The sequence below is a fragment of the Pelophylax lessonae genome (genome assembly GCF_965119305.1).
Source record: "Pelophylax lessonae genome assembly, chromosome: 13".
Lineage (NCBI taxonomy): Eukaryota > Metazoa > Chordata > Amphibia > Anura > Ranidae > Pelophylax > Pelophylax lessonae.
Genome location: NC_138780.1, coordinates 173362198 through 173385919, shown reverse-complemented (window position 1 = coordinate 173385919; position 23722 = coordinate 173362198). Strand labels below are relative to the sequence as shown.

The following is a 23722-nucleotide window of genomic DNA, read 5'->3' as shown; positions in this document are numbered from 1 at the left end:
GCATACTTATCTGTAGACTCTTGCGAAGGGCCGTCTCTGCCCACACAGGATGCCCAGGCGTTCTCTGCATCCGTTTTCAGGCAGTCCTATTCATGTCCATTTGAATGCAGCAGCTGCTTCCCAATAGACATGAATGGGACTGCCTGCACACAGATGCATAGAACACTTGTGCATTCTGTGTGGGCAAAGACGGCCCTTCGCACGAGGAAAGGTACGCCCTTGTAAATGAGGCCCAATACTCAGCAAACAAGACTGCATTCACAACCAGGATCCACTACATTGACTATCACAGAAAGTGCAAAAGAGTCATTGATCTTGGGCTGTTTTTCAGTGTTATTTCGTCGACCAGAAATATTTTCGTCATAGTTTTTCATCAGCTGCATGTTTTTAGTGACGAAAACGAAAATAAAAATTGGAATTAGGTCAATTGACGAAAAGTATGACGAAAATCAATTACAATTTTCATCAACGAACGTAAACGGAACAAAAATGTGAGAGAGGGAAGTGTTATCTACCTGAATTTCCGCTTTCCTCGGAGCCCCACCTGTCTGCTAAAGCCCCAGCCCCCTGAATGTTTCGGCAAGCTGTATTGGCTGAGAGACCCAGGATTCCATCAGTTCTTTCCCTTTCCTATGCAGTTACACACATTGCACTCATTCACAATATTGCTTTCGCACGTTTTAAGGTAAGTTTCACATAATGTGCTAATATGTGATGCACACCAGCACATTATGACAATACCTTGCAGGATTTAAAAAACAAAACAAAAATAAAACAGTTAAATAAAACAGTTTACTATTGCTTTAACCAGTTCTGAACTGGAAGGATTTGCCCTCTAATGACCAGGTCATTTTTTGCGATTCGGCACTGCATTACTTTAACGGACAATTGCGCGGTCGTGTGAGGCTGTACCTAAATAAATTGGTGTCCTTTTTTTCCCACAAATAGAGATTTCTTTTGGTGGTATTTGATCACCTGTGCAGTTCTTATTTTTTGCGCTATAAACCAAAAAAGAGCGACAATTCTGAAAATAAATAAATAAATATTTTTCACTTTCTGCTATATAACATTCCCAAAAAAAAAAAATTTTAAAAGCACACTTTACAACAGCAGACCGTCCTTCTCTCTCAGCAGGGAGCGATCGCTGGTGCCCGGTGGCAATCGTGGCCACCGGTCCAGTGGATTGGCATCCCTGCTGCCTAGTGGCACCACTACCGCGACTGACGTACCCCTACGCCGTTTCGTGTAGCCAAGTCAGCCTGCCACAGTAAATCTGCGGCGGGCGGTCGGCAAATGGTTAAATAATGCGTTACAGTTTTAACTAAAGCCTACTAAAATACGACTAAAACAACTCAGAAGACTAAAATACGACTAAAACTAAAAAGGCTTTTTAGTTAAGACTGTGACTAAAACTGAATTGAAATTTGATGTCAAAATGAACACTTCTATGATTGACATCCCTTCTCTCTGTATAAAAGGCAAGATTGTGGGAATGATTGCAGACAGACCAGAATAGAATTTTTGCTAACTGATTTTGCATCAATTAGCTGTTTTTACGAAGAATGATTGGCAGCGATTTCTGTAAGCATCAGCAAAGGAAAAGGTTTCTTTAGGAGAACCTTAGGGTATAGAGTAAGTCCTCGTAAAAAAAAAATCTGTAGCCCATTTTTTAAAAGAAATGCTCAGTTTTGACAGTCAGCTGATGGAAGGATGACGGTCTTATGGGAGCAGGTCGAGGATGTTTGTATGCTGTGCTGTGAGACAGACAGGCAGCAGAATTTTAAAGAAGTCTTTGATTTCCCTCTGATGTGACCTCTTCGAGCAGCTGTCATACATGAAGGTAGTCGATAGAAATGGAGATAGGCTATGATAGAAGGGATACAGACAAGAAAATCACATAAAGATGAATTCCAGACAAACAACTGCCTAGAAAATTGAAATACATATATATGGGAGCTGTATTTCCGAGCAAAAATTTTACATTTCCGTCAATCTATTCCTAGGATTCATAAAACCCCACCAGACAGAAAAGTCAAACTGGTGACCTGACCTTCATGTACTCCAGTTAAGAAAAAAATCAGTAAATTATAAACCTAACCAATGCCTTGCCCCAAAAATGTTGCTCGGAGAAAGGGGGGAAACCACAGTGCCAGTGAGACACTATCTTAATAGGTAAAATATATAAAACTAAACACAGTGTAGATCAATATAAAATAGAATAAAAAATTAAGTGTAAGGTTACACCGGAGCAATTGCGCACAGGATAAAAATTGATCAAGTGATGGTAAATAAATAACATAAATAAATGTCAACGTGATCACATAAATTTAAATGCTAAGTGAGTGCATAGATAAATAGAATTTAATATGTGACTGAATAAATATCAACGTGATTGCATAAATAAATAGGATTAAATACGTGACTAAATAAAAAGAAATATCAACGTGATAGCATAAGATAAAACCGTGATTACAGGAAATGTGAAAAAAAAATATATAATACAATTTTATTTATATATATATATATATATATATATATATATATATAGATATATATATATATATATATATATATAAATTATTTAAAGGGTATTGAGCTGCCCGTCTGGACAACTGATGACTACTAATTTGGCAAGAGACCGCGCTCAAATAAAGCACAAAATACAAATATAATATCAATCCAATATAAAAATGTGAGAATCTGTGGAGAACTGTTTGTGATAAATATATATATATATATAATGTCCAACGTGATTAGATCCAAATAAAAGTGCTTTTAGTGCCCGTATTTTCAGATGAATATAATGGGTAGCAAAAAACCATTCACCAAAATCCATTCACTGGGTATGTGCTGTCCTCCACTTCCACCACATGCACAGCCCACTTACCAGATAACCCTTAGGGTATGGCGTTTATAAATATCCCGCTGTGATCCACTTAGTGTTATACAGTACGTGGTTCCAGGATCCCAACATAGCCAGACAGGGCCGTTTGAAGGAATTTGGGGGCCCCAAGCAAAATGGACATGGAGCCCCCCCCCCCCCCCGCACATACGCAAAGCCTACAGGAACCACAGCATACAGTTTAAGTTCACCCACACTTTATATAAATAAAAAATGAGTACAGTGCAAATGGAGTGACAGACTGTCAGTGTGATCATACCTGTCGCTGACCTGGTCCGGTCCACGTGTGTGAGGAGGATGTGATGTGATGACTCGTGGTGTGTCTCTCTCTAGCGAAGTTCGCGGACCTGGTGGGGTGGCGCCACTCCCGTGCGCGCTTTAGGCCGCCTAGGCTGGGGCGAGGAGGCTGCGCACTCTACCCCTAGCGAGCCGGCGCCGCGTGACGTCATGCCACTCCTCCGCTGTGCGCCCGCCGGCCTGTCACAGGTCACCTGTGTGTGAGGCCGGCCTGTGTATGTGAGGCGCGGCGCGTGGCCACAGCGTTTGTGTTTTGGGTTTTTGGGATAATGTCAGTCTGTGTCTTGGGTCTTGGGGCCCCAGGCCAGCTCGGGGCCCCAAGCAATTGCTTGTTTTGCCTGCCTTGACGCGACGGGCATGTAGCCAGACAAAGTATAGAGAGGCTTATAGTGTAGTAAATTTTGAACACCATTTATTTTAAAATTAGGTAACTTACATTACAGCTTAAAAGAAGATATCACAGTCCGAAACGCCGTTCCGCGTTCCAACTGCGCTCCAGAGACCGGAATTGACGTAGTAGCGTTCACGGGATCTGATGCGTTTTCCTTACATGGGAGAAATGTGTTAGCTGCAGAAAACACTGCTAGAATTAAATAAAATAGAATAAGCCCCGGTTCACACTAGGGCGACCTGTGAGGTGACCTGGTCGCCTCACAGGTCGCCGCAGGTCGCCTCCCATAGGGAAGCTACGGACCCTTTTTCTAGGTCGGAGCGACACAAGTCGCTCCGACCTAGAAAAAGGGTCCGGAGCTTCTTTGGGGCGACCAGGAGGCGACCGCCATAGACTTTAATGTTATGAAGTCTGTGGCGGCCGCTCCGAGGTCGCGGCGCGCTGCTCGCACCGCGATCTCGGAGGTCGCCCCTGAAAGTAGCGTCGCGCCAGTGTGAACCGGCGCTAAAACAACACGAACGGGTAGCCCAAACACTAGGCAAAAAACAACTAAAAACTAAGAGGAATGCCTCTGACCACAGGGAGAGGGAACCCCACCTGTAAAAAACAAAAACCAGGGCAAGAGGAAGACAGCCGGACCTTTAGTGTAGTGGTAAAATTCTTGGCTTTATCAAAACAATGAAATAATTTATACTCTTAAAAGTGATATAAAAAGCACATAAAGACCAAGGAAAGCAAGCCCAGTGCATCGTACAACAATCCTGGGTAGGGTGGGTGGATGAGCAGTCACAGCGTCCGGACCCATGTACAGTCGGCTGATAGGCGAAGGGCTGCATAAGATGCCTTTCTTCCCACCCAGCACGCTAGCAGTTTGCTGAGCTTCACTCACACCCTTTCATTTTATTTGAATAGAAAAGTACATTTATTTAGGAAGAACAGTTATACTTTTTCTCCCTTTAGCTACAGGAACCCCCCCTCCCCTACCAGATATATACTCACCTGAATCAGATGTCCATGACCCGCTGTGATCTCCAACCACACTCTTCTTTGTTCTTGCACAGTAGAACCCGTATAGATTTCTATTGGATGTCTCCCGTCCATCACATCTCCTATATAGGAAGAGAGACCCAAATGTAGCACCCTCCTAGTTAGGTGCTAGGCTGGTGCTCCTTTGGGACTTGTGATGTGTCCCAGAAAGCTGCGGGGTGGGGGTGGGGGGGGGCACACTGGAGTATCCCACGGCTCCCTATCCTATACAAGTTATTCAGCAATAAATACAAAAAAGGTAACCCCTAGACCAGGGGTCTACAAACGTTCTAAACAAAGGGCCAGTTTATTGTCCTTCTGATTTAAGGGGGGGGGGGCAGAATTGTGGTCAGTGGGAGATGAAAATTTGCTGGGGTCACTGGGAGTAAAGAGTGCCCCATCTTTGGTATTAGTGGGAGGAGTGGTGGCCCATCATTGGTATCAGTGGGAGGAATAGTGCCCCATCATTGGTATTAGTGGGAGGAATAGTGTCCCACCTCTGGTATCAGTGGGAGGAATTGTGCCCCATCATTAGTATCGGAGGGAGGAATAGTGCCCCATCTTTAGTATTAGGGGGAGGAATAGTGCCCCATTATTGGTATCAGTGGGAGGAATAGTGCCCCATCATTGGTATCAGTGGGAGGAATAGTGCCCCATCATTGGTATCACTGGGAGGAATAGTGCCCCATCATTGGTATCAGTGGGAGGAATAGTGCCCTATCATTGGTATCAGTGGGAGGAATAGTGCCCCATCATTGGTATCAGTGGGAGGAATAGTGCCCCATCATTGGTATCAGTGGGAGGAATAGTGTCCCATCTTTGGTATCAGTGGAAGGAATAGTGCCCCATCATTGGTATCAGTGGGAGGAATAGTGCCCCATCATTGGTATCAGTAGGAGGAATAGTGCCCCATCATTGGTGTCAGTGGGAGGAATAGTGTCCCATCATTGGTATCAGTGGGAGGAATAGTGCCCCATCATTGGTATCAGTGGGAGGAATAGTGTCCCATCATTGGTATCAGTGGGAGGAATAGTGCCCCATCATTGGTATCAGTGGAAGGAATAGTGCCCCATCATTGGTATCAGTGGGAGGAATAGTGCCCCATCATTGGTATCAGTGGGAGGAATAGTGCCCCATCATTGGTATCAGTAGGAGGACTAGTGCCCAGTTGTTGCTGTCAGTTTCTGGTATCAGTGGAAGGAATAGTGTCTCCTATCAGTGGAAGGAATAGTGCCCCATCATTGGTATCAGTGGGAGGAATAGTGCCCCATCATTGGTATCAGTAGGAGGAATAGTGCCCCATCATTGGTGTCAGTGGGAGGAATAGTGTCCCATCATTGGTATCAGTGGGAGGAATAGTGCCCCATCATTGGTATCAGTGGGAGGAATAGTGTCCCATCATTGGTATCAGTGGAAGGAATAGTGCCCCATCATTGGTATCAGTGGGAGGAATAGTGCCCCATCATTGGTATCAGTAGGAGGACTAGTGCCCAGTTGTTGCTGTCAGTTTCTGGTATCAGTGGAAGGAATAGTGTCTCCTATCAGTGGAAGGAATAGTGCCCCAAGAGCCAGATAAAGGCAAGCAAAGGGCCACAGTTTGGAGACCACAGCCCTAGGCTATTCGCCATAGGGTGAATGTTGCTGTGTGCCTGGCTGCCGCTTAACTACTACAGAGAGAGAGGAACCTGGGATAAATCAGTGCCCCATGCTGGGGTAGCGCTGCACAACAACGTCTATGAAGAATGCAGGCTTGGCTAGTACAAAGACCATTTTGGGCAGAGGATCTAAAGGCGGCTACAGGCCGTTGCCATCCGATTCAGATCATTCAAAAACTGGAGATGAAGGTGCCTTCAGTTTGAGAAGTAGGTGGAACGGACTACCCAAGATAAATATATTCTCCAAAACATTTTTTTTGATCTCACATTGTAACGAGCCTTCCACCCCCTCTCCACAAACTGCCTTGTAAAATGACAGCGTGTCACCGTGGCTGCATTGGAAGGAGCCCAGGGTGCTGTATAGGTCATGCATGTCTTAGATTGCTCATATATTATCTTCCTGCGTACGTCTACAAGACCAGCTGTGAATTTTCTTGCAGGGGGGGTTTGGATGATGCTTCATCAACAGAAGCTTTATTTTCTGGCAGATGATCAGACCGAAACATCTAGCGGTGTCTCTGCCTCAAATTAATCAGCAAGTCAAACTGATGGACTGAATAAACGTCATTCGGGGACAGTACAAGCGAGCCGTACTCCAAGCCCGCAGGGTAATCAGAATTGCTTTCTGGTATAGAAGCAGCACAGATCTCTGCATTAAGGCTGAACCTTAAATTAAAAGTCGAGCGTGTGTTTCCATGTATAAAAGGAATTGGGCCTGAGGAATCAAAGTGTCTGAAAGGGAAACATCTCCTGGGATTTTAATAAGATCTCTGTGAGGACTCCGAAGCATTGCTGCGACTCTATTAAATTCCAAATTTAGGATCACTATCGTCAAAAAAAAAATCACAACTGTATTGGTGATATAGAAATTGCTCCAGACAGGCAGAAGAAAAATTCAAGAAGGGGAACAAGAAACCACTGGAGGAGGTTACTAAGTGTAGTGAATTAGTGATAGATATGGACAGTTTGGGACTTTAAATGAGGCACAAGCAGGTAATGCTTTGCGTCTCCATCCCTGCATATGAAAAAACTGAAGATAGAGGGGACTAAAAGAGGTGCATGGAAAACAGCCAGCCCCCAGTTTGATGTACTCACCCTCCAGTCTGCCAACAAACCGAATAAACCTGTCTAACAATGTAGGTTAAAAACAGAGGTTTAGTTGACACGCATTTGCAAACGCATGTGTAAGCTGCAAGGCCCTTTCACGGCACCCTGTGTATCTTGCAGTCCTAACACTAATGAATCTGAGTGTCTCCACAGTAGAAGCACATGGTTGCTAATAGATGGATGGGAAACAGGTGGGACTGGAGTTGGTCCAATCCTCCCCCAACCTGCTCCCACCTATGACTGGTCTAAATGAATCATAGCTGTAATTGGCTGTGTTGTAACAATAGGGTGCAAACTGAAATTGACTAGCTGAGAAGCATGCACCTCCATCCCTTTGTTAGATGCAGTAAAAACACACAATGGGACTTTAAATGGGGCACCAGCCTGTAAGGCACAGCGTCCTTATCCCTGATTGCATGAAAAGTGTAGTGATAGATTGTAAGATGTATACAAGTAAGGGCCTTTTAAGGACTGTGCGCTGTGCTTTTAAAGGGTCCTGCTTGCTGCATCTTCAGTGCGATTTCTTTAAAACGCACCTTCCATTATGTGATATTGGTATAAATATTGCGCTCAACGCATTATTATTCACAATGAAAAAGTGCACTTGTGCAAATAAATAAATAAATTAAAGTCTCGGAGGTAGTTAAGTGGTTAACAGCAGCAATTGATACAAGCACAGACTTGATAGAAGTGAGATTCCAAAAGCCTTCACATCCACACTTTCACCCAGTGCTCTTAATAGGTACTCCTTACCAGAAGGGTATGACCCCTTGATTATAGGGGGTCACACAAGCATTTTTTTCCACAAAAGTTCTGACCATCCACATCACATTCCCTCACCAGCAGGGGTGTATAATCAGATCAGATATGGGATCCCAATTTCAGGACATATAAAGCAGTGTTAATTTTGGCAGAAAATTTCAATTTAGTTTTAGTCTTAGGACTAAAATGGCATTTTAGTTTTAGTCCCATTTTAGTCTTCTGCAAGTGTTTTAGTTTTAGTCGTATTTAGTCGACTAAAACTCCAGTACATTTTAGTCGACTAAAACATCCTACATTTTAGTCGACTAAAACTCATTTTAGTCATCTATAATCGAATGGGTGTAGTTCAATTGTAATTTTTAATGCATTATTTAAGCATTTCTCTACAATTTTCAAACTCATTATATACTACTTCTGGTTCTGGAGTGAAAAATCGAATATGTTATTATTTATGGTATTAAGCTTTGAGCATGCACAGCACTACACCAGTGTTAATTTTGGCAGCAAATTTCAATTTGGTTTAAGTTATAGTCTTATGACTAAAATGCCATTTTAGTTTTAGTCGTATTTTAGTCTTAAGACTAAAATGCCATTTTAGTTTTAGTCGTATTTAAGTCATCTGAATTGTTTTAGTTTTAGTCGTATTTTAGTCGACTAAAATTGTGTTCATTTAGTCGACGAAAATGTTTTAGTCGGTTTTAGTCGACGAAATTAACACTGATATAAAGAGGTAACAAAAAAGCTCTCATGGTGCAGTATGTCAATTCAAACAAGCATTTTATTGTTACATATTGCACTTACTACAATCCATAAGCAGATTCGCCTTGTAAATCAGTTTAATTCACGGTTGTTGGAGTGTAAGAACTCTGCTCTAGAAAACACCTTCCATTATAGTCAGTGGTAGCACACCAAAAACGCACCATGTGGTTTTTTTTATGCGTTTTTTTCGAGTCACATTTCAATTTTTTGCAGGTGACTAAGGGAAGAAAACACAAGTAGAAAGCATTATGCATGAAGTTGTATTTTATTGCAATGAATCAAAAACGCAAAGTGCGTTTTGAAAAAAACACATCACATTTTACAAGGTACAGATGTGAATGGGCACTAAAAGTTCCTGTATATATGTTACTTGCATTTGTGGGGTTGCTAGATACCCGACAAGGGTCAAGTAACTTGATTATGGGCCTGTAGACAATTTGACTGCCTCTGTGCAAAATGTGGTGGATGGTCTTGCTCAATACTCGTCAGGGTTTTCTAGACTATACTGGGGAACAAATTTCGGTAGATAAGATATGGAGGGTAGGGCCCCAAAATGGTACCAAAAGAGCAGCAGACGCACCCGTTTGGAAAGCAAGTAAATCCTCAGTTGTATCTTCATAAAAATAGTTTATTTCTTAATTGTAAAAGCAGATACAAAAAATCAGCAATGAGTTTCAAGGCTTGCTTGTGGCCACTTTATCGGAATGTAGGTGTACTGCACATTTTAAATGGGTGGGAGTTGCTTAATTTCCTTGGGGTGCAAGTAGATGTAAACCCAATCTTTAAAACCTCAAATAAGCTTTACCGCATTGATGTTATTTAATGTTAGGTTGTTTTCAATATTTTTTAAATTAGCGATTTCATTAAAACAATACCTGGTGATCCTGCCATGAAGGTCTTAGCTTCTAACTTTCTGTTAGGCTCCGGTCACATTTATGCAAATTGGATGCGTTTTGAACCGCATCTGATTCGCATGACATGTGAATCAAGCCAGGTTACTATGGAGTGGGTTCACTTCACATATATGTGCGGTGCAGCGGCAATGCAAATTGGCTGCGAATTTAAAAAGAGTCCTGTGCACTTTTTGAGCACTGTGCTGCGGTTCAGATGTGAATTCCAGGCTCATTGCCTTCTATGGGAATGCAACTGAATTGCACATTGGATCAGTTTTGAACACGAATTTGGTCAGGAAAAAAACTTGCGTGCCCCCTCCCCCCCATATCCATACCAGACCCTTAGGTCTGGTATGGATTTTTATGGGCACCCCCTATGCCAAAATGTTTAAAAAATATGTTGTGTGGTCCCCTTTAAAATACATACCAGACCCTTACTCGAGCAAGTAACCTTGAAGGTCAGGAAAGTGGGGGGGGGGGGGGGCGAGCGAGCAGCTGACCTTAGAGGCCTGTTATGGATTTGGGAGGGGACCCCCATGCAGTTTTTTGAAATTTTGGTGTGGGGTTCCTCTAAAATACATACCAGACCCATAAGGGCCTGTTATGGATGGGGGGGGGGGGGGGCACACCTTTTTATTGCCAGCAATGGTTAAACATTCAGCTGTCAGTGGGGAACCCCGTTGACAGCTGATGAGTGATCCGTTGTTCAGGACGCGGCAGCCGGCTTCCCGGACTGCTCCATTACAACCAGCTAATGTTAAAGACACCGGTGGCCGCCAGCTCCAATATTTTGCATCTGAACCATATCTAAAATTCCTGCTTAGGAAATTCACAGTGAAAACGGAGGGGAAATTCACACTGGATATGTGTGAACCTAGCCTTCAAGGGGAACTAAACCCTCCTATCCATTTCAGCCAAGGAAGCTGCCATCTTGGCCTCTGTTTGATCTGCAGTTGCCATGGTGCTGCACTTGAGATCAGTTATGACAGCAGCCATTTGATGGTTTGACAGTTCAGTTGACAGCACAACCAGTGACAGTTAGCATTCCCCGCATGCCTTGAATAGAACTGTTTTTTAAAACAGTTAAATTTATGGGTTCTGCTTTAAGTGAAAACACAGCTTCACTGCCTAGTTTTTGGAGCCAATTGCAGTTTAAGCCCCCGTTCACACTAAGGCGACCTGTGAGGCGACCTGGTCGCCTCACAGGTCGCCGCAGGTCGCCTTCCATAGGGAAGCTGCGGACCCGTTCTAATAGGAGCAACACAAGTTGCTCCGACTTAGAAAAAGGGTCTGGAGCTTCTTTGGGGCGACCAGGAGGCGACCGCCATAGACTTCAATGTTATGAAGTCCGTGGCGGCCGCTACGAGGTCGCGGCGCGCTGCTCGCACCGCGACCTCGGAGGTCGCCCCTGGAAGTAGCGTCGCCTGCATGTGAACGGGGACTTAATGTGACTAAAAGGTCATGGTTGCAGCAGTTAATATTATCCTATATCATAACAGTCTATTTTAATCTGATAATGTCTTTGATGATGATTATTATTATTATTGATATCAATAATCCATAGATTTTTTTATTATAATATTGAGATCTGTGAGATCTTTGCATTTGCAGTATAAAAAAAAAAATCAAACTGCATGTGTATGTGCTGAATTGCACATTGCATTTTGTTTTTATGTTTTTCTTTAAAATGTACTTCTTATGGGGTGTAAGTTGTAAGAAAAATGATTTTGTGGTGAGAGACAAAATCAGCATTTTTTTTTTTGCTTTTTTTTATGTGTAGAAAAGCAGCCTCCAGCATATATATCTCCATTTGCCTGCAGAGGGCTGGTAGGCCTATTCATTAAACAGCAATGCGTGTGAATAGAGGCCTAGAGCAGTTTCCATGGCAACACTCACCCCCTCATTACTCATACCTCAGGCCGTCAGGTCTGGCCACCGCCGTGATGGAAGAGGGACTGTGGTGTGTAATAGTAAATAATAGCTTACTAAGAAATAATAGGCCGTGCGGCAAAGCTGTTGATGTGTGTAGTTTATGTCTTTATTCTGTATTCTTCCTCTTATTATTATTGTAATATATGAACGCAGAAATCACTGCCAAAGGCCCAGATATTCTTAAGAATTTATTAGCAATAAGTGTTACAAGATAATTACTGCCCATTCTTTTCTGTTTATTTGCCATGCATAAAAGGTGTAAATTTTTGTGACAACACGTAACGCCATGCCAGCCAAGGAAATGTCTATATTTATATGTATGTTCCTATTTTTACCTAAGGCCTAGGGCACACCAGCCGCTGCATTGCAATGCGGTGCGGTAAGGCTGAGATCAACGCCGTGGCGATGCATTGATCTCGGTGCATCGCACTGTTTCTTGTTTTTTTTTCTTTTTAACTGAGCTTTATTGAAATGTCACAAAGATGTTACTCAATGGATTGCCTTGCATGCAGTACTTTCTTTCGGCGCATACCAGCCGCACACTATTGTGAACCGGGAAGATAGGGAGATAAGGCATATTGCCTTGTCATGTAGTGGGACTGCGCTGGAATAGCCGCCCATTGCAGTTCCACTGCATGAGGTGTGATTGGACCCTTAGGCCTCATGCACACTGGACATTTTTACAGCGGCTGTTTTTGGCTTCAGGTGTCTTTTCTGCAGCCAGTAAACTCCCCAGCATGGTATCCTATGTGTCCATGCACACATAGGCTTTTATCTACATAGAGGAGAGCAGGCATATGAAAGTGTCTTAGTCCCGATATGGATGAAAACAAAAAAGAAGAATGCCCAAGGGACCCAAGCAGGGGAGGACTGGGCCAAGGGGCAGGGGGGCAATTGCCCCCTGGGCTGCTCTGATGCCCCATTAAAAGGCTGCACCGCTTCTGCCACAGACATGCCTTAAGGATTCCTGAGTGCAGGTTGAAGACAAGGAAAAAGCACAGGCCTCCCCCCCCAGCATAGGTGTTGTAAACTGTGTCTGAGCAGAGGCCGGTTCCATGCCCCACTGGAGACTCTTCTGCCCAACCGAGCTGTCCCAGCTCCCCCCAACCTCCCCCTGCTTGCTAGGTTGGAAACCCAAGCTCAGCCGGTAAGTAGAGAGTATCTGGAGCAGGGCTTCAGCTTGGAATAGGGAGTCAGGAGGAGCATTGGGACAGTGGGAGGAGGGGGGGGGGGTGAGGGAGAGTGGCAGGGAGGCCGAGTCGCTGCACCATGGGCCTCTGGTTTGTACTTTCCCCCTGGGCTGAAAGTTGCCAGTCTGCCCCTGGACCCAAGACACAAACCACAAGGTATGAAATGTACAAAATGTATTACATTTTAACCACTTGCTGACTGCCCCATGCAGATTTACTGCGGCACGTAGATCTATGTGATTATGTGCACTTGGCGCGTGCTGACGGAGCCGCGCTCCCGCTGTGATTAAACACAGCGGGAGCCAGACCGCGGGACGAGCCAGAAAGAATTAAAGCCATTAGATCAATATAATAGCATTTTTTAGTACAGGTTTTCTATACACAATTCTCACCAATTCTTGTGGTGCCAAGCTTGCCAGCTAACTAGTCTGGGCCTGCTGCTGCATATGTGTTTATACACATTGATTTCAGTCCTAGATTGGGCTTTTAAAATATTTCTAGTTTTTCATGACTACACCTATACAGATGATATTTGTAGATCATCTATAGGAGGCACAGGACTCTGTAGGCCAGTCTGAATGGTATACAGCTGTGATCTATGTTTCTCTGCCTTCTGCATCCTGTCTTCTGTTGAGTATCTTTAATCACATTGATTATAGATACCCTGTCTCATAATAGGATGCCATTAGTCTTATGCCAGCAAATACTCCTCAGAGGATATATACACGTAATCACTACGACGCCATTGGATGAACATTTGTCATTATTCATGTCCTGAATCACTGCAATGCTTGTGCAAAGCTGGTCTGAATTATATTCCAGGCATTCAGAGACTTATAAATAAATGTAATGCTATGCAGACCAGGCTGGAATTATTTTCTCGAGCCGGCCGCTGTGTGAGATTGGTATAGTGGAGGAAACTGAGAGGTATTATGTAAAATACATCTTCATACCCTAATTGGTCAGATCCTTCAAAGACCCCTTTCGAATGTCTTCCAAATTAGTTATATCTCTGGTTCTCTGAGCATCAGAAATGTTTCCATAGGCTGTTCTGGTCCTGATATCTAACTTAAGGGAACGATAATGGAACAAGGCACGGGTGAGCCTTCTATACATCTGTTGTTGGCAACTTTCCTGATATAGTGGGCCTCATCTGTGGTCCCTGACAAAACCAAAGGCCACACGTAATGTTTAGCAAATATAATGCTACAGAAGATTGTCAGACACTCCTGACATGCAAAGGGAAATTATCAAATAAAATGCCCTGGATATAAGAGATGGTCAGAGACTATGGGCATGATACAGGAGATCATCAAAGACAATGGGCAGAATACAAGAGATGTTCACAGACTATAGGCATGCTACAGAAGAATATCAAAGACACTGGGCGGGATACGAGATGGTCAGAGGAAAAAGGGCATGCAGCAGGAGATTACTAAAGACAATGGGTAGATTAGAAGAGATGGTCAGAGAGACTATGGGCTTGCTACAGGAGAATATTAAAGACAATGGGCAGGAATCAAGAGATGGTCAGAGACAATGGGCATGCAGCAAGAGATTACTAAAGACAATGGGCAGGATAGAAGAGATGGTCAGAAACTATGGGCATGCTACAGGAGAATATCAAAGACAATAGGCAGGATACATGAGATGGTCACAGACTATGGGCATGCAGGAGGAGATTGCTAAAGACAATGGGAAGGATAGAAGAGATGGTCACAGACTATGGACATACTACAGGAGAATATCATAGACAATGGGCAGAATACATGAGATGGTCAGAGACTATGGGCATGCAGCAGGGGATTGCCAAAGACAATGGGCGGGATAGAAGAGATGGTCAGAGACTATGGGCATGCTACATTAGATTATACAAGACAATGGGAAGGATACATGAGATGGCCGCAGACTATGGCCATGCTAAAGGAAAATATCAAAGACAATGGGCAAGATACAAGAGATGGTCACAGACTATGGGTATGCAGGAGGAGATTACTAAAGACAATGGGCAGGATAGAAGAGATAGTCAGAGATTATGGACATACTACAGAAGAATATCATAGACAATGGGCAGGATACATGAGATGGTCATAGACTATGGGCATGCTACAGGAGAATATTATAGACAATGGGCAGGATTCACCAGATGGTTAGAGACTATGGGCATGCAGCAAGAGATTACTAAAGACAATGGGCAGAATAGATGAGATGGTCACAAACTATGAGTATGCTAGGAGGTTTTTAAGACAATGGGCGGGATACAAAAGTTGGTTCGGTTGTAAGGACATGCTCCAGGAGACAGTCATAGACTGAAGGCTCATTATATGAGACTGCTGGAAATCACTGCTTTTACAGCCCCTCTACAAATCAATAATTTCATATTTGCGCTCTCTATAGCCCCCTAAAATTACTCTCAGCAAGATCCATTTCCAAAAATCGAAAACATTGAAAGAGAAAAGTGATGGACAGCACAGGAAAAATAAGATATTGTGAAAGAAGTCAGGAAAACCTTTTAACTACTAGAATCCAATCTAAAGAATATATTTCCTTCACTGGCCTGAGCAAGCACCTAGGCAAGAAAAAACGGATTACTGCCTGCAGGGTCCAAGGAGCTGAACAACAAGTGTCAAAGGGCCACAAGCGACTCCAAGACCACAGGTTGGGCATCAGGGTTATATAAAATGCACTGATTTCAACTGTTCAACCAATTCTAAGTCCATCAATGATGTTATGTATTCTTTTAAAATTATCAAATGCATTTTACATGCAAATGTAAGTAACTTAATCCTGTCTATAGAGGAACTCAGTCTGGAAGGGTCAGAGGCAGCACTGGGGGGTCAGTCCGTTGTACTGCACGTATGCTGGCAAGGTACTTGTCGAAAGAAGGAAAAAGCAAGATTGTGACCTCATCAGTGTATTGCTGCTCCTTCACTGTCCAATCACAGGCTTGGGGGCAGGGGGGGGGGGGGCACCAGGACATGTTGCTTAATTGCAGCAAAGAAGAGTTTTCTCACCAGGCAGATCAGTTAAGCAATGTACAATTTCCAGCTGGTGCTTTATGACCTTATGGCATTGGAAGGGAGATCGATCATTTCAGAGGTCATTGTGCTATTTGTAGAAAGATGTTTGTTTGCTATATGTAATTTATTAATGCTTTGCTGGACATGTGAGTGTTTTAATTGTTTTTATTCTTTCTTTTTTTTTTTTTCAAAAATGTTTAATTGTAATAAAATAATAGAACATTACAAATGGAAAAGGAAGGGTCTTGAGGTACAAAATAATGTCTTGGATAGCTTCTCATCGGAGTGAGAGTCAGCTTATACATATATCAGATAGATGTATCACATTTTTACTGAATCCGCCAACAAGTGACAGATCATACGGGAGACATACCATCTAGATTTGCATAGATGCTAAAAAATGCCCCCTACTTTGGTGGTCAGTCGGTGGTGGGGTCCATAACAACCTACAGACAGCTAAAAAGATTGTGTCATTAATTGCGTCATGTTGCTGGCCCGGACACTAGGCAGACACCATCAAATGGGAGGTGAGCCAGCCACATCTCAGGTGACCCATAGCAGCCTTTGGAGGACCACTAAGATTCTATGAAATCTTGGTGATGTAGGTAAATGGAGAGAGTCCACACTAGGGATTGAACGATTATCGGCAAAGCTGATTATCGGAGGGCCGATATTGACTTTTTCCGATATATGTGTATGGCCCCGGAACTGGCCGATATTGCTGATATTCCAAATATTGCTCATGTAAGGGTAAAATGATGTCACATATCATAATTCCGTTTACAAATGTTATTGAATATGCCACTCACATACAGTATGTACAAATTAAAGATATAAGCAATTCCACATCTGTTGACAGATCAGTATCACTCACTCACTTGCCGTAAATGACACCCGAGTGATACCGCTCCGTCCGGCATACAATCTGGGAGGTCACGTGGTCACGCCGGGCGTAACCACGCGCGTGACCTCCGAGATTGTATGCTGGACAGAGTGGTATCACTCGGTTGTCACTTACAGCAAGTGGGTGAGAGACGGATCAGTATCGGGTAGGTGGGAGATGGAGCGGGTGAGAGACAGAGCAGTATTGAGTGGATGCCGAACGGAGCGGTATTACCCGGGTGTCACTTACAGCAAGTGGGTGAGAGATACTGATCTGCCAGCAGATTTGCTAATGTGGAATTGCTTATATCTTTAATTTGTACATCTGTGAGTGGCATATTCAATAACATTTGTAAATGGAATCATGCTATGTGAGATAATTTTACCCTTACATGAGCAATATTTGGAATATTTGCAAAATCGGCCAGTTCCGGGGCCGATATATATATATATATATATATATATATATATATATATATATATATATATATATATATACTGTATATATATATATATATGTATATAAGACTAGTCTCGGACTCTGACATAGGATGTACAAAATATCGGCCGATACCGATATGCGATGGCCAAAATATTGGTATCGGTATCGGCAACGAAAAACCGATATCAGTCGATCCCTAGTCTAGAGGCTTAGGAGTTGATTTACTAAAACTGAAGACTGCAAAATCTGGTGCAGCTCTGCATAGTAGCCAATTAGCTTCTAACTTCAGCTTATTCAATTAAGATTTGACAATAAAACCTGGAAGCTGATTGGTTTCTATTCACAGCTGCATCAGATTTTGCGCTGTACAGTTTTAGTAAATGAAGAGACCTTCTATTTGTATAGAGCTGGGAGATGTTTGACAAATGCTTGTTCTACCAGGGTGAAGGTGAAGACACCACTTGATAGAAAGACGGTTTGAAAGAGGAGGATTACTTACATGTTCACTAGACAAATTGATGGACTTTTTAATATTTTGAAAAAAATGTGTGATTGTACGGTATTTCATTTGGTTGTGGGTTTTAGGGGCTAAAGCAATAATAGCATTGTACTGAATAACAAGACAAATATCATTTTTTATTGCATTGGCGCAGCAGCTGGTAGAGAACTATTATTTATGGATAATTGATTTACATAATTATGTAATGGTGATTTAGGGTTATTATTGGGTTTTTATTGTGTGCATTTAATGGTTATTGGATCAGTAGGGAAGAAGTATAACATTTTGGGTACGTACTTTATATTCAGCTGTGCAGTTCTGTAAGCTCTGTGTCTATGACCTACCTAGTGAACATATTTTGGACTATTAAGCCCCGTACACACGTACCGATGGTCGGCTTACAAATGTTCCTCTTTTCTCCCCGGGATGTCGGTGTCTGCTGAAAAGTGCAAAGACAGCACAAGGACAGCACAAGAATTTTGTCCGCCGACTGCAGAAGTGATGTCATGTAATGGTTAACTTTCCCTGTGTTTTCTATTTTCTGAGCATGCCCAGTCTTGCAAATCTGCGGTCTGTCGGCCGAATTGTGTACTGACAGGCGAACAATCGTCCGTTCTGGTGTCGGCATACAAATATTTTCATGTTTGCACGAAAGACTTTTGTCCGCGGATTGTGCGCAGACATCTGTCGGAGGCACCATACTAACACGCGTACAATCGGCAGATCCTTCGTCCACCGACGTTTGTATGCCGACGATCGGTACGTGTGTACGGGCCTTTAGTGAACATTAACATGCTGGTGACGCTCTTCCCTTAGTTGCAAGCCCACTATCAACTACTACCCATCGGCCTGCAGAATAGAAACTCTTATGGCAAAACAGATGTAACTAGCATTGCCAGCTTGGTACAAATACAGCTTTTGCTTCAGTCAAGCAGAAGTGAAAATTGGCATTTTAAGATACATAAATGTGAATTAAGGGGTGTATTATTTTTTCCTGGAGTTCTTCTGTATATCAACCAATCTGAATTTAAAAATAAAGAAGTGAATCTGTGTGTTGTCAATCATACAACTTTTTACTTCGTTGATAACCAACCAGGAGTGCCTTTCTTCTACTCTGCACGCTGTTCGTATGGAAACACAACAGTTGACATTAAAAAACTGGTGGCAGGTACTGTATGGACTAAAAAGCAAAGCATGTAAAGCTGAACTGCATTTGGTTTGCATGTAGTGCTGGCACTATTAGCATGCTGATCTTTGATGTCTTCATTTGGTGCTATGTTATAGTAGATTATTACACTTTTTTCATGGTTAATTATATTCTCAATCCTTATTAAATATTTCCAGATTTTTAACCATTTCTGTCCGTAGGGTGTCATATGACCTCCTGGACTTTAGGTGGAGCTGCAGGCATCATTCAGATATCATTCTTTTCTGCCAGCAAAGTAAAACAATCATAGCGGCCTAATTGTTTATCACAGGAAGCGGAAGGGAAGGCCCTCCTGCCCCCCTGCGGTGCTTCTACTGGCTTGCACCTACAATTGGCGAGCCAGAGAATGAATCAGCCGGTGGCAGAAGTTTACCATAGAGCTGACTGAGGACTTTGAAGGCCAGGCGCGACGTTATGACGTCACTTCCGGCACCGGCAGATGTAAACACTGCTGTGTTTTTAGCTGGAGAGGCTGAGATCTTTTTTTTTTTTTTCTTTATTTAAAGCTTTCCAGCTCAGAGGAGAGATGACCCCAGATCTCTCTGTAAAGAGGACCTGTCATGCCCTATTCCAAGGGATGTTTAAATTAATTGTAATAGGAATAAAAGTGATCAACAAAAAAAAAAAAAAAGAAATTAAAGGGAAAGTGTAAACTAAAAAAAAAAAACAATAATAAAAAAAAAGTAAATGGCCCCCCATCCCCATGTGCTCGCACGCAGAAGCGAACGCATAGGTACGTCGCTTACATATGTAAACAGCGTTCAAACCACACATGTGAGGTATCACCGTGAATGTTATAGCGAGGGCAATAATTATAGCACAAGACCTCCTCTATTACTTTAAACAGGTAACCTGTAAAAAATGTTAAAGCTTAGTCTATAGAGATTTTCACACACAAGTGTGCGCAATTTTAAAGTGAGACATGTTAGGTATCTATCCACTCAGTGTAACATCATCTTTCGCATTATACAAAAAAATTGGGCTAACTTTAGTGGGTTTTTTTTTTTTTTAAATTCATGAAAGTTTTTTTTTCCCCCCAAAAAAATCTCTTTTTAAAAATTGCTGCACAAATATTGTGTGACATAAAAAGTTGCAACAACCACCATTTTATTCCCTAGGGTCTTTACTAAAAAATATATATAATGTTTGGGGGTTCTGAGTAATTTTCCAGCAAAAAAAAATCTGTTTTTTACATGTAGGAGCGAAGTGTCAGAATTGGCTTGGGCTGGAAGTGGTTAAATAGTCAGTCAATTCCAAGTTATTTCAGATCTTTGATTTCCGGACTCTGATAGCAAGATCTTTGTGCTTAAATAGAGTTCACAGCTCCACCTAATTTCTGTACTGTAGCTGGTAAAACCATCCTGTCATGGGAGAAATAAAGGCCTAACATGAGACCAGCCTTTCTCAATCTTTCCAACACAGAGGAACTCTTGAAATAACTTTCTGGTCTCAGGGAACCCCTGCTAAAATGACTCTATCTACAACTCATGATCCATTAGTGTGATGGTCAGTGGGAAGAATGCCCATAAGGCCCCTTTCAGATGGAGCGGAATCCATTGAGTGGATCTGCCTGCTCAGCGGGGGATCTCTCCACTGGTCCTCGCTAAGCAGGCAGATGACAGGTCTGTGTCTGCTCCTCTATGCAAATCGCACGCAAACAGCCCGCTGTTCTCTATGGGGCGGTCAGATGGAAACAGACTATTTTTCCATTTCGATCTGATTGTCATCTGATCCGATCTGCAGGATGCTGGAATGGATGTTTTTAGTGGACCTGATTGGATGCTGGCGCGTGTCAGAGGACACATGTTCGCTGGCATCCTCCACTCCATAGAGAACAATAGTTGGTCCGATCAGGTCCGCCTGAAAAACAGGCAGACCAGTGCGCTGGTGTGAAAGGGGCCCCTTACGCCAGTAGAAGAACTACTCCCTTACAGATAGCTAAAAAGATCAATGGTGACAGTGGAAACTTACCTGAGAGGCAGAAATTACTCATTGCTCAAGGAACCCCTAGCAACCTCAGGAGGAACCCTAGGGTTCTATGGAACCCTGGTTGAGAAACCCTGCATTAGACCATTTGAAAATGTTGGTACTTATGTTGAACTCATGGCTTCAATGCATTCTTAATCACTGACCCTGAACATGTATACAGAATCCAGAGTACAGATGCTATTTGGCCAAAAGTATGTAACCACCCTGCTAAAATAATGGAGTTTAGTTGTTTCCAGTGAAGGGTACTTACTGTTCATGCAGCATTACCAATCCATTTTTGGACAATTGTGAGCGTCCAACCTTTTGGCAACAGTTCGGGCAAGGTACTTCTTTTCTTCTTCTTTCTTTGCCTGCATGGATGTGCCCCTGTGCACAAAGCCAGCTCCATAAAGACGTGTGGAGAAGTCAACTGGCCTCCCCGGAGCCCTGATGTCAACCCCCACTAAACATCTTTGGGATGAAGTGGTGTCAAAAAGTCTAATTTCACATGTTGTATTACATAGTTACATAGTAGATGAGGTTGAATAAAGACAATAGTCCATCCAGTTCAACCTGTGTAGGTGTGTGTGGCTGTAATCATCTCACATAGCCCTGAATGTTCTGATCCTTGAGATGTACGTCTAAGAGTCTTTTGAAAGCCACCATACTTCCCGCAGAAACCACCTCTTGTGGTAGAGAATTCCACAATCTTATAGCCCTAACAGTAAAGAACCCCCCACGTTGCCTGAGGTTAAAACGCTTCTCCTCTAATCGCATTGTATGCCCTCGAGTCCTCGTGCAATCCCTTCGATTGAACAGCTTTTTTTCTAAGCTGAGATCACCATTGAGATATTTGTAAATTGCTATCATGTCCCCCCTCAGGCGTCTCTTTTCCAGGGAGAATAAATCAAGCGATTGTAGACGCTCTTCATAATTAAGGTCCTCCAATCTCCTAATCAGTTTAGTTGCCCTTCTCTGGACTCTCTGCAGCTCCAACACATCCCTTCTGAAGTATTGGATCCTTTAGGAAGTTAACAAAACCCCAGCGTAGTCATTTTTCAGTGTGGTAAGCTTGGCATGTAGTTTTGGGCAAAGAACGAAAAATTCTCTTTATCATATTCAAAACTAACCGTTTTTTACTACTAAAGAAAACCTGAGCTTTGCCTATGCTTATCAAAGAAACAGATTTGCTTGATTGCCCCCCTTTTCTAGCAGTACATGTCCACCTTTCCTTCACTCCACCATCGCTCAATTCAACTGCCGGTACATCCAGATATAGAGGGCCATGAGACCTATTCCACATGACAGCTCTGGGACCTAGTGATTGGCCCAGCCTTGTCACATGGGTGCAGAAGAGTTCTCAGCACCTTGTAAGCTCAAAATGGAGTGACTTAGAATTTACACAGGGTTTCCTTCTTTCACTACCGGCAGCTGAACAGAGAGGTGCAAGTGTAAAGGAATTAGCAAGCTAAGCATCCCTTCAGTTTAACCTCAACCTGATCCCTAAAAGTAACCCTTGATTTGTAGCAGAATAAAAAAGTGAAAGGAGCATGGTCCTCAGAAAGAAGAGTAGTAGATCCTAACACACTCCCAACTATGGGCTTCCATCTGTAAGGCTGGGTTCACACCAGTGCGAATTGGATGTAGATTTCCCTGCATCCAATTTGCATGAAGAGAAAGTGGCCGCACACCAAAACGATGACTTGATAGTAGCAAAAATTGATTTGTACAAATCTGGATACAAGGTACAACAGAATGGAAATGGTAGACGCGCTTCACACGGCCAACAGCGTGCTTGTTCACTACCACTTCCAATTCGCATGACAGGAGAGTGTACCTGGCTCTCAATGGAGCCGGCTCGCACACCTCCGTGGCGGCTGCGGAGCGGATTGCACTGGGGTTCTGTGTTTTTTTTTGGCTCAGTTTCAGGTCCGAATTCTGGCAAAAATGTAGGCCTGATTCCTCCCTGAAACAAAGAACAGGGACGCACCGGACCCCTGCTGTGAGCCACATCCATATTAACCACTTGCCGACCGCCGGTCAGCCCCGGCCAGGCAAAGTGACATACTGGTACGTCACTAGCCTGTCACTGGCTTGTGAGCCAATAGCGGGCGAGCGCGCGCCCGCTGAGGCGCACGCCTGCCCCGGCTCGTTCCCTAACAAGTCAGTGCGTGTGACCGGCGGACCCGATGTCCACCGGTCACTCGCGATCGTTTGCCGGGAGGGGAGAAAGGCAGACGGCTAATGTAAACAAGCCGCCTGTCATTCTCCCCTGTGTAAAAATGGAGATCAGACGGTTCTACTATGTAGGACCGTTGATCTCTGTTTTTACACTAGTAGCCATGTCCCATCACAGTTAGAAGCACGCCCCTAGGACACACTTAACCCCTCCCTCTCCAATACAGGTAACCCCTGTAATTGCAGATCGCCGCAATTACTCGTTAAAAAAAAAATACCAAAAATTACATAAATCTTTCAATTTGTTAGTAAACGCGATAACTTTTGCACAAACCAATCAAAATGCGCTTTTTGCATTTTTTTTTTACCAAACATATGTAGCATAAAACAAATTGGCCTAAAATGTTAAAAAAAAATTATTTTTACATTTTTTTGGGGAATTTCATATAAAAAAAAGTGAAAAATATTGTTATTTTTGCAAAATTTACGCTCTTTTTTTGTTTATAGCGCATGATCAAAAAATTGCACAGGTGATCAAATACCACCAAAAGAAAGCTCTGTTTGTGAGAAAAAAAGGACGTCAAATTCGTTTAGGTACAGCGTCGCACGACC

General features: G+C 43.1%; 1 protein-coding gene across 2 annotated transcripts in view; it reads left to right on the top strand.

Annotated features, from left to right (window-relative positions):
* TRIM9 (tripartite motif containing 9) overlaps positions 1 to 23722 on the top strand; it is a 151844-nt gene that overhangs the window by 123195 nt on the left and 4927 nt on the right. The gene's annotated exons all lie outside the window — the stretch shown is intronic.